This window comes from Botryllus schlosseri, chromosome 11 (genome assembly GCF_051294905.1).
Source record: "Botryllus schlosseri isolate E-star chromosome 11, Bs_hap1, whole genome shotgun sequence".
Classification (NCBI taxonomy): domain Eukaryota; kingdom Metazoa; phylum Chordata; class Ascidiacea; order Stolidobranchia; family Styelidae; genus Botryllus; species Botryllus schlosseri.
The window spans coordinates 6,027,761-6,045,526 of NC_137246.1; positions in this window are offsets into that span (position 1 = coordinate 6,027,761).

Consider the following 17,766-nt stretch of genomic DNA (forward strand, 5'->3'; position numbering starts at 1 on the left):
TTTAGAAAATATGATACCGACATCCCGACATCTTTCGAAAACAAAACCGTGGTCAATGCTTAAGAGACCATTTTTACTATTTTTCATCGCTATAAGTCATTCTGGACCGCGAAAACGCATTGTACGATATAGATGAAACTTATGCAAATCCTAGGATACTCATTTTCAAAGTAGCTTAGATCTCGACATGCTAAATTTCATCACACATCTAATGATGGAACACCTTTAAAACTAACGCAGTCGAATACCGACTTTTAGGCATATCTGTTTTGCGTGAACATTGCATATACCTATACATAGTCAATTTTAATAGCAGAATTAGCGTGTTAAACATCGAATTCCCACCTTGAAAGTTGGTACGCGGTTATAGGACATTATAAAAATGCACCATACCAAATCCCATCACACATTTCATGATGGAACAACTTTAAAACTAACGCGGCTCTACATCGACTTTTTGCGTACATCTGTTTTGCGGAAGCGTATAGCAAGTACCCATACATAGCCAACTTTAATACCGGAATCACCATGCTTAACATTGAATCCCAACTATAAACTTGACACGTAGTTGTAGAGCATTATGGCAATGCACCATGCTATATTTCATCACACATCTATTGATGGAACACCTTTGAAACTATCGCAGTCGAATACCGACTTTTGCGCATATCTGTTTTTCGTGAACATAGCATATACCCATACATAGTCAATTTTAATAACAGAATTAGCATGCTAAACATTAAATTCTCACCTTGAACGTTAGTACGCAGTTGTAGGACATAATAACAATGCACCATACCAAATTTCATCAGACATTTCATGATGTAACACCTTTAAAACCAACGCAGTTCTATACAGACTTTTGGCTAAATCTCTTCTTCCGTAGCGTAGCACGTACCTATACATAGTCAACTTTAATAACGGAATTACCATGTTAATATTCGACTCCCCACCTTGAAACTCGGTACGCAGTTGTAAGACATTATGACAATGCACCATGTCAAATTTTGTTACGCATTTCATGATTGAGCAAATTTTAAACTAACGCAGTTCCATGCCGACTTTTGCGGGAGCGTAGCACGTACCTATGCATACTCAACTTTAATAACGGAATTAGCGAGCTAAACATTGAATGCGCAACTTGAAGATTGGTTCACAGGTGTAGGACATTATGACAATGGAACATATCAAATTTCATCACACATTTCATGATGGAACACCTTTAAAACTAACGCAGTTCCATACCAACTTAGCTTGAATCTTTTGCAGGAGCATAACACGTACCTATGCGTGATCAACTTTAGTGATGGAATTACATATGTAGGCCTAATTAAGTTGCAACACTCTTACAATGATTCGTCTTGCTTCCTATAACATACCACTCGATGCCCTCGTTATTAGGCTGTAATCTCAGCCTGAGCTATGTCTTGAAGCCGTCAGGACTCTGCAAATTGTTTCGATTTATTCTGTCCGTTTCAATTTAAGATAAGGAAGCCCATTTCACTCAATGAATCGATGCCTACGGTACTCTAAAAAAATTTCTGATTAATTCTCCCTATGCTTATTAATCAAAAGAAAGATGAGTTGACACCTAAAGTACGAAATACTTGTTCGCTTGAGCTAAGCCACAGCGCTTGGAGTGGAATTTACGAGGTATGTGGACTCATTTCGTAGGGCGCTATGCCATAGGAGCATACTTTACGCTTCAATTCGATTCCCACACATTCCATATAATTACTAACCGAACCATTGAGTACCAGCCTTGACCCGACAGTACGACGGAGACTATCAAAATATCGAGAGGAGCCCTCTATTCTTTTCTGAAATAATCAAGGTTTTGTCAGGACTTCCCTTCATATAAACTCCAGCAGAATCACTAATAACCTCTCAAGTTTACTCACCTCGTTTAATCTGATACTCGTGTACCAAATCCCTATTTTCCGCAAGTATGATAGAGGCTATCGCTCGACACTCAACGATTCGTAATTTTGCTGGAATACAAGTACAATTAGGGATTGAAAAGTAACTGATATAGGTGGTTATGTTTGTAGGATATTTACACTTCAACTTGCCGCTTTTTCAGGAGAAACTACCTACTTTTAGGACTTTATATTTCAAAGTAGTTTGAGGTTACGTTTGTATCACCTTGATAAGTGCTATTATCAAAAACTGCTTTTGCTAAACTCATACACTTTCACTGAACTTCAACACTGAATCTTGTAAAGTAGATAGAAAAGGAAAACTATCAACATAAGGTAAGTGAGAACCACACAAATTTCGATTGCTTACAAATGCCACAAACTGCGCTAACTTTCAGAGTTGTTAGGTATAGAAGTACTCGTACTTCTTGAGAATACCCAAGTAGGTTTTTTGCCTACATGCACCACATAGTCTCAAGTCCTTATGATATTGGAGTACATCAACTTCATGATAGCTAGAGTATTAAACAGTAATATACCTAGAGTACTAACGTTTTACTTACTCGGAAATGACTACTTCTACCTTATTTTAAAGGATACCTCGTTCGAAGCGAAATTGTATGTGGTTTTGGATAACATCCAAGATGTAGGCTCACTTTGAAGGTTACTTCGTAAAACTCAAATATTGCGCAGTGAGAGTTCGCAAATTCTCGAAGTATTTTTTGTTATTTTTATTGCGATAAGTCATTCTGCAGCGCGAAAATGCGTCGTAGGATATAGATGAAACTAGCACCACTCATCAAGACCACTGAAAACAGTACGTTTCAACATTTCGTAGCAGTAAATTTCTAGTAAAGTACAAGACGTGATGATTTCCGAGTGAGTTAAAAAGTAAGTATTGCAGGTATAGTTTACCTGAAAACCGAATACTCTGAAATAGAAGTAGATGCAGTGTAAATAGTTAATCACTTGATTAAGTTTAGCGCAAGCAGATAAAACCTATACTTGAGTAGTACAAAATGCACGAGTACTTCGCTATCACCTCCCTGCACGTAATAAGTGCTTTTACCGATACTCGTCGGTTTCAGTTTTAGATAGAATTCAGAAACCAAATAATTTCATAAACATAAGCTAATTTAATGAATTTACTCGAATGTACTATGCCGCGCTGATAAGATTAATTATAATATACTTATCATGTTACAGCGATTTTTCTAGCGTAGAAAATCTTTAAAATGTAGTAAGCAGACCAAATGAAGATATTCGTTGAGCTGAATAAACATAAAAAATACTCTAGACCACTTTATCGGTACTTTACAGTTTCAGTTTTAGATAAAAGTTGTCCCTTTCACCTATAATTACAACTCCTCGCTATCTAAACATGTTTAGAATATATTATTTGCGATGATACGAACCCGTGAAGTACTCAAGTAGCTTTTCGCAGGATATAGATGAAACTGACAACACTCACCAAGACCGCTGGTCCACTGAAAAAAGTACATTGTAGCAGTAAAGTCCTACTAAAGTACAAGAAGTAATGATTTCCCAGTTAGTTGAAAAGTAAGTATTGAAGGTATTGAAGTGGAGAGAATCTTTAAAATGTAGTAAGCAGGCCGATGGGTATTCGTTTAGTTGTATAGGCATAAAAAACATTCCCGCGCGCTCTTAAACAAAACACTTCCTAACCCTACCACCTAATACTAAGGCGCGCGGGAATGTTTTTTATGCCTATACAACTAAACGAATACCCATCGGCCTGCTTACTACATTTTAAAGATTCTCTCCACTTCAATACCTTCAATACTTACTTTTCAACTAACTGGGAAATCATTACTTCTTGTACTTTAGTAGGACTTTACTGCTACAATGTACTTTTTTCAGTGGACCAGCGGTCTTGGTGAGTGTTGTCAGTTTCATCTATATCCTGCGAAAAGCTACTTGAGTACTTCACGGGTTCGTATCATCGCAAATAATATATTCTAAACATGTTTAGATAGCGAGGAGTTGTAATTATAGGTGAAAGGGACAACTTTTATCTAAAACTGAAACTGTAAAGTACCGATAAAGTGGTCTAGAGTATTTTTTATGTTTATTCAGCTCAACGAATATCTTCATTTGGTCTGCTTACTACATTTTAAAGATTTTCTACGCTAGAAAAATCGCTGTAACATGATAAGTATATTATAATTAATCTTATCAGCGCGGCATAGTACATTCGAGTAAATTCATTAAATTAGCTTATGTTTATGAAATTATTTGGTTTCTGAATTCTATCTAAAACTGAAACCGACGAGTATCGGTAAAAGCACTTATTACGTGCAGGGAGGTGATAGCGAAGTACTCGTGCATTTTGTACTACTCAAGTATAGGTTTTATCTGCTTGCGCTAAACTTAATCAAGTGATTAACTATTTACACTGCATCTACTTCTATTTCAGAGTATTCGGTTTTCAGGTAAACTATACCTGCAATACTTACTTTTTAACTCACTCGGAAATCATCACGTCTTGTACTTTACTAGAAATTTACTGCTACGAAATGTTGAAACGTACTGTTTTCAGTGGTCTTGATGAGTGGTGCTAGTTTCATCTATATCCTACGACGCATTTTCGCGCTGCAGAATGACTTATCGCAATAAAAATAACAAAAAATACTTCGAGAATTTGCGAACTCTCACTGCGCAATATTTGAGTTTTACGAAGTAACCTTCAAAGTGAGCCTACATCTTGGATGTTATCCAAAACCACATACAATTTCGCTTCGAACGAGGTATCCTTTAAAATAAGGTAGAAGTAGTCATTTCCGAGTAAGTAAAACGTTAGTACTCTAGGTATATTACTGTTTAATACTCTAGCTATCATGAAGTTGATGTACTCCAATATCATAAGGACTTGAGACTATGTGGTGCATGTAGGCAAAAAACCTACTTGGGTATTCTCAAGAAGTACGAGTACTTCTATACCTAACAACTCTGAAAGTTAGCGCAGTTTGTGGCATTTGTAAGCAATCAAAATTTGTGTGGTTCTCACTTACCTTATGTTGATAGTTTTCCTTTTCTATCTACTTTACAAGATTCAGTGTTGAAGTTCAGTGAAAGTGTATGAGTTTAGCAAAAGCAGTTTTTGATAATAGCACTTATCAAGGTGATACAAACGTAACCTCAAACTACTTTGAAATATAAAGTCCTAAAAGTAGGTAGTTTCTCCTGAAAAAGCGGCAAGTTGAAGTGTAAATATCCTACAAACATAACCACCTATATCAGTTACTTTTCAATCCCTAATTGTACTTGTATTCCAGCAAAATTACGAATCGTTGAGTGTCGAGCGATAGCCTCTATCATACTTGCGGAAAATAGGGATTTGGTACACGAGTATCAGATTAAACGAGGTGAGTAAACTTGAGAGGTTATTAGTGATTCTGCTGGAGTTTATATGAAGGGAAGTCCTGACAAAACCTTGATTATTTCAGAAAAGAATAGAGGGCTCCTCTCGATATTTTGATAGTCTCCGTCGTACTGTCGGGTCAAGGCTGGTACTCAATGGTTCGGTTAGTAATTATATGGAATGTGTGGGAATCGAATTGAAGCGTAAAGTATGCTCCTATGGCATAGCGCCCTACGAAATGAGTCCACATACCTCGTAAATTCCACTCCAAGCGCTGTGGCTTAGCTCAAGCGAACAAGTATTTCGTACTTTAGGTGTCAACTCATCTTTCTTTTGATTAATAAGCATAGGGAGAATTAATCAGAAATTTTTTTAGAGTACCGTAGGCATCGATTCATTAAGTGAAATGGGCTTCCTTATCTTAAATTGAAACGGACAGAATAAATCGAAACAATTTGCAGAGTCCTGACGGCTTCAAGACATAGCTCAGGCTGAGATTACAGCCTAATAACGAGGGCATCGAGTGGTATGTTATAGGAAGCAAGACGAATCATTGTAAGAGTGTTGCAACTTAATTAGGCCTACATATGTAATTCCATCACTAAAGTTGATCACGCATAGGTACGTGTTATGCTCCTGCAAAAGATTCAAGCTAAGTTGGTATGGAACTGCGTTAGTTTTAAAGGTGTTCCATCATGAAATGTGTGATGAAATTTGATATGTTCCATTGTCATAATGTCCTACACCTGTGAACCAATCTTCAAGTTGCGCATTCAATGTTTAGCTCGCTAATTCCGTTATTAAAGTTGAGTATGCATAGGTACGTGCTACGCTCCCGCAAAAGTCGGCATGGAACTGCGTTAGTTTAAATTTGCTCAATCATGAAATGCGTAACAAAATTTGACATGGTGCATTGTCATAATGTCTTACAACTGCGTACCGAGTTTCAAGGTGGGGAGTCGAATATTAACATGGTAATTCCGTTATTAAAGTTGACTATGTATAGGTACGTGCTACGCTACGGAAGAAGAGATTTAGCCAAAAGTCTGTATAGAACTGCGTTGGTTTTAAAGGTGTTACATCATGAAATGTCTGATGAAATTTGGTATGGTGCATTGTTATTATGTCCTACAACTGCGTACTAACGTTCAAGGTGAGAATTTAATGTTTAGCATGCTAATTCTGTTATTAAAATTGACTATGTATGGGTATATGCTATGTTCACGAAAAACAGATATGCGCAAAAGTCGGTATTCGACTGCGATAGTTTCAAAGGTGTTCCATCAATAGATGTGTGATGAAATATAGCATGGTGCATTGCCATAATGCTCTACAACTACGTGTCAAGTTTATAGTTGGGATTCAATGTTAAGCATGGTGATTCCGGTATTAAAGTTGGCTATGTATGGGTACTTGCTATACGCTTCCGCAAAACAGATGTACGCAAAAAGTCGATGTAGAGCCGCGTTAGTTTTAAAGTTGTTCCATCATGAAATGTGTGATGGGATTTGGTATGGTGCATTTTTATAATGTCCTATAACCGCGTACCAACTTTCAAGGTGGGAATTCGATGTTTAACACGCTAATTCTGCTATTAAAATTGACTATGTATAGGTATATGCTATGTTCACGCAAAACAGATATGCCTAAAAGTCGGTATTCGACTGCGTTAGTTTTAAAGGTGTTCCATCATTAGATGTGTGATGAAATTTAGCATGTCGAGATCTAAGCTACTTTGAAAATGAGTATCCTAGGATTTGCATAAGTTTCATCTATATCGTACAATGCGTTTTCGCGGTCCAGAATGACTTATAGCGATGAAAAATAGTAAAAATGGTCTCTTAAGCATTGACCACGGTTTTGTTTTCGAAAGATGTCGGGATGTCGGTATCATATTTTCTAAAACTTAAACTAGGACCCGGATCCGGATATCAACTCTGAATCGACAAACCAATGAACAATATTCAAACATGTTACACCCCCATGTTTCCATGAAAATAACAAGGCATTACACATCCAGTATACTTCACGATTGTTCATAGATACCAAGTATTCGCGTAAACGAGGTGTGTGACATTACATACATCATGGATAACATCATGGTCGGCACTACAAGCATCATGGATTACAAATTCATGTTCTGAAGTCTCATACATGCACCGACTCTGTACATTCAATGTGGGGGTACCTGACTTGGAGACAGAAAAACACATATTTGACCGTGACATGCTCTTAGTATGAACCGACATGCATTCGACTTGTGGAAAAATACTGTTAACGATGTCTGACTGCGGCGTTTCGACGAGTAACGAATTCTCGTATTTGGTATTGATTGTGACACATAGTCAAAACAGCGACAGTTTTCACAACCCGATACATACATTGAACCAACTGATGTAAGGTGAAACACTACGTTCGCAGCAAAAAAGTTTGCAGGGTATGACCACCACCAACATATAGAGTAGGGAGTGAGTAATTATCCTACATACCCCGATTTTACTATATTCCGAGATCCGGATCACGATTCAAGTCTACCTGAGAATCCGAACCACCCTGTGAAGTTGATATATCAAGTTGTGAACCGTGAAAGGTTGTAATCTCGGTGAAATAGTGTGCGACACATTTTTCCATAAGTCGAATGCATGTCGGTTCATACTAAGACCATGTCACGGTCAAATATGTGTGTTTTTCTGTCTCCAAGTCAGCTACCCCTACATTGAATGTACAGAGTCGGTGCATGTATGAGACTTCAGAACATGAATTTGTAATCCATGATGCTTGTAGTGCCGACCATGATGTTATCCATGATGTATGTAATGTCACACACCTCGTTTACGCGAATACTTGGTATCTATGAACAATCGTGAAGTATACTGGATGTGTAATGTCTTGTTATTTTCATGGAAACATGGGGGTGTAACATGTTTGAATATTGTTCATTGGTTTGTCGATTCAGAGTTGATATCCGGATCCGGGTCCTAGTTTAGGTTTTAGAAAATATGATACCGACATCCCGACATCTTTCGAAAACAAAACCGTGGTCAATGCTTAAGAGACCATTTTTACTATTTTTCATCGCCATAAGTCATTCTGGACCGCGAAAACGCATTGTACGATATAGATGAAACTTATGCAAATCCTAGGATACTCATTTTCAAAGTAGCTTTTATAACACATTTTACACAATCGAATACACATGTGTAGTTTATTAATAACGAACAAGCACATTTACTAATCGTTCAGAACAAGGCATAGAGCTTCTTTGAGATCTTGACACACTTTTTTGATATCAGAATCCCTTTTTTGATTTGCGATGTAAAAGCAATAACAGTTTCGCATACATGAGCATATGATTACGAATAAACCGATATTGAAGTCTTCTGAGAGCATCGTCATTATTCTCTAGTCCACGCAATTTCCCTCTTAGTACGTTATGTCTTTCAACAGAGCATTTGAATTGCTATTTGAAAGTATCTAACAACTGTGAACTAATTCTTCAAGTTTGTTCATTGTGGCGTAACGACCATTTTTACGAATCCATAACTGTATCATTTGATATCGTTGCTCGGTTAAGTTATAGCAATCCATGTATTGACATTCGGTAATTTCATTGTCAGATAGCTCAAGTTTTTCGCGTGCAAACCTATACCAGTTCATCAGGTCAATTCGATCCATTATTACGTATATATCATTAGCAGTAATCTTTGACATATTCAATCTACAGCGTACAGCGAATAATCAAGTAATAAATATTATACGTTATATATTGCGGTTCATACTAAGACCATGTTACGGTCAAATATGTGTGTTTTTCTGTCTCCAAGTCAGCTACCCCTACATTGAATGCACAGAGTCGGTGCATGTATGAGACTTCAGAACATGATAAGTTAGTTAACAATATTTCGAGTCATGGGTATGAATAATTTTTAGAAAACCTAAATATGCCGCATCCAAACTTCGTAAATTTTTTCGATTAGTTTTTTTCGTTTCTATCTATTTTAAAAGACTCAGTGTGGAAGTTTCGAAACTTGCATGAATTGCAAGCTACATAATACAACTAGTTAACACGCGCTGATGTAACTTTCCTCATTTGTATGCATAGCCTACGCGAATTCACTGGATTGAACTTTACTGAATACTCCGCAATGTAAAATTAGTATACACCATACAAAATCCGGATTGTTTAAGTCTTTAGTGTAGCGGAATAGTGTAGTTTTCTAACTACTTTACAAATTCATACGGTTTTTCTTGGTGCGTTCCAGGATAAATGCAATTTTTCACGTTTTTTTATTTTTATTTTTTCATTAAAATTGGAGCTACTGTATATTATTTATCGAATTTTCTAAAGTCGTAACAGCTTAGTAGCATAGCCTACGCGAATTCACTGGATTGAACTTTACTGAATACTCCGCAATGTAAAATTAGTATACACCATACAAAATCCGGATTGTTTAAGTCTTTAGTGTAGCGGAATAGTGTAGTTTTCTAACTACTTTACAAATTCATACGGTTTTTCTTGGAGCGTTCCAGGATAAATGCAATTTTTCACGCTTTTTTATTTTTATTTTTTCAATAAAATTGGAGCTACTGTATATTATTTATCGCCTATATTTAAATTCGGTGTGCTAATGCGTTGAGGTTGAAGCTAAAACATCCTATTTCATGCGGCCAAGAAGTCTAGCACCGCGTAGCCGAATTTAGCATACCGAAAAATATCTACTTTACAAAATTTTCATTTCTTTATGTCCATTAGAGTCGCACCATCTATTTATTTCACGGATAACAAATTACTCCTGCTTTTATCAGAGGATATACTTTCCTAGGGTTTGCCTACTAACAGTACTTAGTTTAGATTAATGAAAAATATAGTGATTGAAAATAGATCACTGGATTATAGTTTACAGAAAACTCCACAATTCTATGTGACGTCCTTGCATGCCAACAACCGTCGAACTATTCGCCACCTCATAAACACTTGAGTAGGCCTACATTTGATGCGTGTGGGGAACACCTAAATAAAGTTGCTTCATCACCCTTATTCTAGTGACATGAAAAGGACTGAATCGTATGAAATGTGGTCACTACAAGAATCGAGCGAAAGCGCTGTTTCACGCCGTCTTGCATCGGTCACGATTAGTTTTACTTTTCAACTAACTTGTTGTCTGTCGTTATATTCATTAGACTCGCTTTCATGCGGCTAATTTGCCCCTATCATTATAACGTCGGTGATCGCGTACCTGCGGCGAAGCTGTCCGTTTAATTATAGCAACGAGAAACGGACCCCTGCGGCTAGCCGTTGGCATTTTAGTGCTGAGTTAAATACCCTTATACTCGACATGCAAACATTATACAGGTAGCGGTTATACTGCGAGCTGATGAATTCGTCATCTATTCGCCCAGCGTAGTTGTTCCTAATCCCGACCTTCCGCTCGTATCGTATATACTACAAGCCAGTGATCGCTACATCAAACAAAACGGTCAGATCGAACGCAAGAACTCGGATCGCAGTGTCGGACGGCAGCAAAGCGGTGTACCTCGAAACATCAACCGATCTGGAGGATTTCAGCTAGTGAATCGACGCAATAACGATCAACGATATCATTGATATGCTCTTTTTTCGAAATAAAATGAACTCGTACACTATACAATGCTATTTCAAGGAGACTGAGTAAAGTGTTAGAAGATATGAAAAGCGCTGAATTCTAACGTATAATGAATGATATTTATTTCTCGGAAGCAAGTTATTCAATACATATTGCAAAATACACATGGAAAATCGGTATTGAAATTCACAAAACATTAGAATATCTAGGCGTGGCAATGGGCGTCATATAGGCGTGGTGATTAGGGTTGGGCATGAAAAGGGGCGTGGCAATTAGGATGACGTGGCGCTCTCTGATTGGCCTGCGTATAAAAAGGATAATAATACTACTATCTGGTCGTTGAGGGAGCAGAGATACCTGAGCACGCTCAAGCGAGGTAGCGCTTGTACCGGAGTTCCGAGAAACCAAATGATCTTCTATTCTCGGTTGAAGGTTTGGGGGTTAAAGAGTATTTTACATTATTCGGTCCATCGGTTCCTCATCTCCTCTTTATCAAGCATAACTACTTCTGCACTTTCGATATCGTTTCATTCTATTAAACAAGCGTTTTTGGGATGTCAAATTTTATATTGACTTAAGGGGCGGTGTAGCGGCGCGTAGCCTTCGAATGCATTATATCCTCTATTTATTGACACATAGCGTATATTAATAAGGCTGAGCAAAAGTGAGTAGGCTGCCTGAGTGATTCGATTTCGAATCGAGTATCAGGCAGGGAGCCGAATCGAGTATTCGAATATCACCAATTATGCAGCAATCAGAGTAAGGGTGATTTGGAAAGTTAAAATATGCACCTTTATGCGACCATATAAAGAAAATATGTCAGTTCTACACCTTATAAAGATAATTTGACACGTTTTCGATCATATCTAATGCATTGGCCTTTGTTACAATGTTGTCACGGTTTCACAGAAATACCATTCACGCGCTCGATTATATATTTTCATCCGATCGAGACACACACATCATTGTGCAATGCGTTATACAAGACACAATGCGATGTAATGAACAGATGGGAGGATGCCGAAGCGACAAGTTTCGTTCGAGCAATATGGCATCCAACTTTTGCCAAATGCCCGATTTGCTGTCGATCTTAATTTTTTTCGTGACTGATACTTCTCAGACGGATCTTCCTTGCTCTTTTCCATTCGATTCAATATTCCTCTGGGCTTTTATGACGTCGTGAGAACTGCGACAAATGGGACGAGGAAGTCATATGAACCCCCGACGCTTCTGCTATACCAGCGTGAATCTAACCTGGACCACCTGCTAAGCCAGAGGTCTCAAACACGCGGCCCGCGACGACATTTTAGATTTTTATTAATTTTACAAAATATAAGTGTCACATATATCTTTTCAGGTTATAAAGTGAAAATTCCCTCTTTAATTGCTCCGAAAGCCTTAAACCATTCATCAAACTTCACTATCACATTAATTGCAACGCTACCATGCAGTGCTCATTCACTATTTCGCTAATTTCCAATTCATGATGACAAAACCGGACCCTTAGACGATTCTAGACTGAAATTTGTGAGTTGGACTTGGACGCGACCTTTCTTAGAATTACTCAGACTCGGGCTAACTCGATGGCAAAATGAAAATGACTCGAGTGGACTTGAAGTGACTCGGAATGCCGTAAATTTGTTAGAACCATGGACGCAACAAACTAATCGCGTATCAGGGGAATAGTAATATATCAGAAGGTCGCAGCTTCGTATTTCGCTAACTAAGCAAGTATAGTTATGGCAACCATTGGCAATCTGTTAGTTACATCTTTGGTCGCTAAACCATGTTATTAAGGCCACTTAAAGGTACCGAGTACGGTAGTGGTACGCTCCAACGATGTAACAGCAATGGGCCGTTCGGCGTTCCGACATTTCAATCACTTGGACACATTCATTAATATATTTATATTATATTTATATATATTTTTCTGCTCCTATATCTGAAGATATTTGGCCATGAGATTAATAGCTTACCTATCAGAAGTATACACGAATCCTGGATTGGAATTACAATGCTCAACTTAAAAATGTTTTGATATCAGATCAGTCTCTATCATCAGTCTGTTGGATTCAAAATATTCATAGTAGCTGAAAATTATAACCTGATAGCTTTTATGATGGCATCATACATTTGTCCGCCCATATGGTGTCTATATCTTATAGTTAATGCATATCAAGTACAACAACAATTCTATTCAAATAGTTATAAATGTGATGATTCTTTTCGTGCCAGGCCTAAATTGATACAAACATAAATCACATTTTGACGATGTGTGTTTACTGTCAGTCTGCTGGATCGGCTCACTTTCAATAGGAAAATTCATTCCCGCCAAATAAGGCCTACTTGGAAAGACATAGAATATCCCTATAAATGCTGCAGCCCGCGGCGTCGTCAAAACTGGAAAAATGGCCCGCAAGCACATTTGAGTTTGAGACCTCTGTGCTAAGCTATAACAGAGGTAGCCACCGCTAGGCTAACTCACCTAAATCCGTAGTTAGGATCGGCCATGTACGCTATCCTCTGTTACTTCCAATTGAGTTTGCATACTATTTCTTAATATTTTCTAGTCCAACACTGGACTTCTTGAAGAACTTACGCATTTCTAATATTATATATGAGCCGTCAAACAACTAAATGAAAGCTGTAACCTAAACTTAGTTTGCACTATTTACAAACGTCGGGTAGGCTACCTATCCGAAGAGTCGCGGTTCTTCGTGATGGTACTTCGATCTTGATCGAAGACACAAGCCGCTAGGTAAACTCAAGTTCTATTGCGATAGGAACCATTTCCAACGGAGATATCAAGAGGATTATTGTGACATCACAAATAAAATAATTGAAGAGCTTCTTAGACGTACAGAACTTCAATATACAGCCGAGAATCTTCGGGTTCATTTCAATATAAATATACTATTCAAATTAAATAATGTAATAATTTACAAGCTACGTATAGGTTGCATTGAGATTAAGGTTGTACCATATATTGTTCAAGTACATCCCGTCCGCCCGGTCTGAAAAATAAACCTGTCTATTTATTGTGATATAGTCATCGGCATCTGGTACGCCCCAGTGCACCCTTAGAAAGTGGTACATCTGTTACAAATTATGGTACACCCCAGTACCAATTAATCAAGAACTAAAACACATCACAGCATGTCTAGGTGAATACACTTATGCGTCCATTGCTTGATACGACTTCACGGTACGCTAACGTTACAATTTCGCATATTTTCCTACAATGCGTTACAAAAACTTGATTGTCATTACTATATTGGATCTATTTTTTTTATGTTATACAAGGGGTCAACAACTCAAAACGGGTTGGGGGCCACTTCTCCAATTTCGTACCGTCCACGGGTCGCATGAATTCAGTATCGAGAAAATATTGTCCGCATATAGACTATAAGACTATAAGACTTCAAGACTATAGACCAGGGGTTCTCAACTTCCCTTGTATAACGGGCCGCATTTCAACAGCAAAAAACGATGCGGGCCGCAGAACATTATTACCATGTATTTATGGGCTACTAATAAATTTAGGCTACTGTAGCCTATTTACCAGTCGTATACGGGCATTTAGTACTTCTTTTATGCATTTTAAGGCATTATACAATTGAATAGTATAGGCCAGTGCTTTTCAACCTGTGTGACGATTCGCACTTGTGCGAATGAAAAAAATTGCAGTGCGAATGACGAAGGTGGTGCGAATAGTGCGAATGAAAATCCGGATCAAGTGCGAATGAAAATTGTACATAATTGTTAATTGTTCTGACGTGGAATAATTCAAATAAACCTAATAGGGAATTTAACGTCAGTGTAACTTTTATAGTGGCGACGTAATTGAAAAAACTTGTTTAACTTACGACGCACCACTAATCGTAGCTCTCACAAGCCGTAGTGAATTAATATTTTCGCACTATCATTATTACGTAACGAAAAGCTGGTGCAGTGGCAGACAGTATATCAGCCCGTCTGAGCCTGCGACAAGCTGAAAAATGACGTCAATTTGGACCGCAAAGGGTATAATTTTTTGTGGATTAGGTGCCAGAGCATCTGTATGTAATATTTATTGAATTTATTGCAAAACATCCTACGATACTTTTTACATATCCAAGGTCGCTGTGTTGGGTACTGTAGCCAATAAGCGAGACACTCAGAAACTAGGCTATATGGCTTCATCATGAGAATTCATGATAAGATTTGTCCGACTTTTTTTTCTGGAAAACATGGTCGAATACCGTTGGGATGAACTTGCTTGCGTCTTATAGTCTCTGCATTACTTTTCATTTAGTGTGCATGCCTCTTATTTACTTTGCCTAAGCTAAGATGGGTGTCTGATCTTAATGGCTACTCCAAATTGTTTCGACACCTTCCTATCTTTTCATTGTATCGCAGTTTTGTGATGTTTTGAAATGATGAAAATAGAAATAAACCTGATTGATTGATTGATTGAATTAGTGCAGGGGTGAGCAACGAGTGAGTTCAGGCCTATGAGACTCATTGATTTCGAGGCCAACCCCTTTTGCGTCTGGGCACATGAAGACGTGAAGTTTCGGAGAACAAATGGCTGATAAAATGCAGTGCTAAAAACATAAGCAGCGACAAAATCTCGGTATAAAAATGACCGATGCTCAATGGCCAAACCTTTCGAGATGGATATGCTCCGTTGTCGGCACGGAATAGTCCCGTTCTTGCAATCTGAGTAGACAGTAGTTGGCTACAACTGCGATACGCAGAGGAATTTAATTCGCCATTCGCCCTAATTTGCAATCACGTGCGTCAGACATGTTTTGTAGAGCTGTGTTGGGTAGAATTGTGGTTTGCGCGTTCAGTATATCATACATGCCCGTAAAATCGCAGCATACAACTGGAATATTAAAAATAAATTTCTTTTCATGGGTGAGGCTTCGCTCGCGAGATGCCACAAAAACTCAGATTTTGGTGGTAGTCTAAATGCTGTTTTACCGTTATTAAACTGTTATGAATTCTCAAATTAGATTGAGCTAAAGAGCAGAACACACAGTATCGTGAGTTAATTTGCTGTTTTCATATACTCGCGAGACATAAGTTGGAGCAACGTATCATCAGGTAGCGAGCTCTAACGTGCCTATACTCTCCTTGATCGTTTTGCACCTTGTGTTCCAAGACATCAGGCAAAAGCCTCAACACAAACATGTAGGTTTTCATCCTTTCGACAACTTGAAGCCTCCGGGAACTTTGTGTTAGCTCTCAAAAACGATTTTTGCCAGCAAGCATTTTTCACTCGCGAAAAATACACTGTATTTCGGATAGTAAAGCAGAACAGATTTTAAGACCTGGCCATCCAAGCACTAGTAGACGTTCTTGTACAAATTCCCAACAACATGGATTGGCCGAGAAGGGTTTTAGTGAAATATTTGAAAGCAAAACGAGCGAAAAAAGTTGCCCTATTAATGAGAAAGTTGATAGCTTAAGCTACATAGTAGTCAATTTGTTTCACCTGAACAAAATGTTGTGAAGTAGCTTCATCTTCTTTTTGTAAAACAATTTCCGATTACTCTGTGCGAATGAAATTTATTTTACAAAAAAAGTGCGAATGGAGCTCAAAAAGGTTGAAAAGCACTGGTATAGGCTATTCATATTGAAATGAACCGGAATATTTTCGGCTGACACTCGTCAGGGGTAATCGTCAGCAACTAGTAGAGAATTGGAAAGAACATTGTATATCAACAATCGTATCACAAAATATGACGTCACCAATAGTTCCAGAAGTCAGCTTGGTCAAGTTGATAATTTACGCTGGTCCCGTCCCCATGTTTGCCCTGCCAGCAATTCCTCTGCAAATATGTCGAGTCTGATAAAATGCACCCATATAATTAGCTATGCAATGTCAGTGGAGTCGGGGGATTTGTCCAATGCTGTCAATCAATCGGGTTTATCAATATTTTCATCGTTTCAAAACATCACAAGAGAGCGATACTATGAAAAGATAGGAAGGTGTCGAAACAACTTGGAGTAGCCGTTAAGATCAGACATCCACCCTAGCCTAGACGAAGTAAAGAAGAGGCATGCACATCGAATGAAAAGTAATGCAGAGAATATAAGACGCAAGCGACAAAATGAGGTGGCATGTGGCGGAGGGCGAGGTCGATGTTAGATCGCGGTCCGGTAATCCTGAAGGCTGGCTAGTATTCATTTAGAAGAAATTGTTTGTATTTCGACTTGAATGCGGACATGCTCGACGACTGTCGGGTGGCTGCTGGGTGGCTAAAGTGAGTTTATACGCGGCAACGTGTTTTAGAACATGCGATAAAAGATCGTCTGACATTGCTGTTACTCTTCTAGCCACGGTTGAATCGGATAACTGTAGCTTTGAAATTTGCCAGGTGATGTTGTCCTTGCTGCTAAGATTCGGAAACAGCGAATATATTCGCCGAGTATGTTAAAGTTTTATATAACACCTTCTCTAGCATTTTATTTGAGTTTCGCGATATACCGAGCAATTTTGAACGATGTGTCTGTAACATCGTCCGCAATTTTAACAACGCCTCTAAATATGGATTTCAGGCTTGACACCTAGTTGGTAACTTTTTCTAAGATCAGGCGATATGTCTATGTATAACTATACAGAAGAAACCGCCGAGGTATCATTTTAGGCTTCTACGCTTCGTTACGACAACTGTTCTTAGACAAATATGACACATCGGTATTCCACTTATATCTGAGAAAGCAAATTCATTTCTCCACGCAGAGTTACATCACAAACCCAGCTTTCGCTGTTTAATTTCCCGTTCCTTGTTCTTGTTTCTTTTCAAACCATTCGCGGTGAGTGAATCACTCTTTAAAAGTGTACTACACTACGGCGGGATTCTCTTGGAAC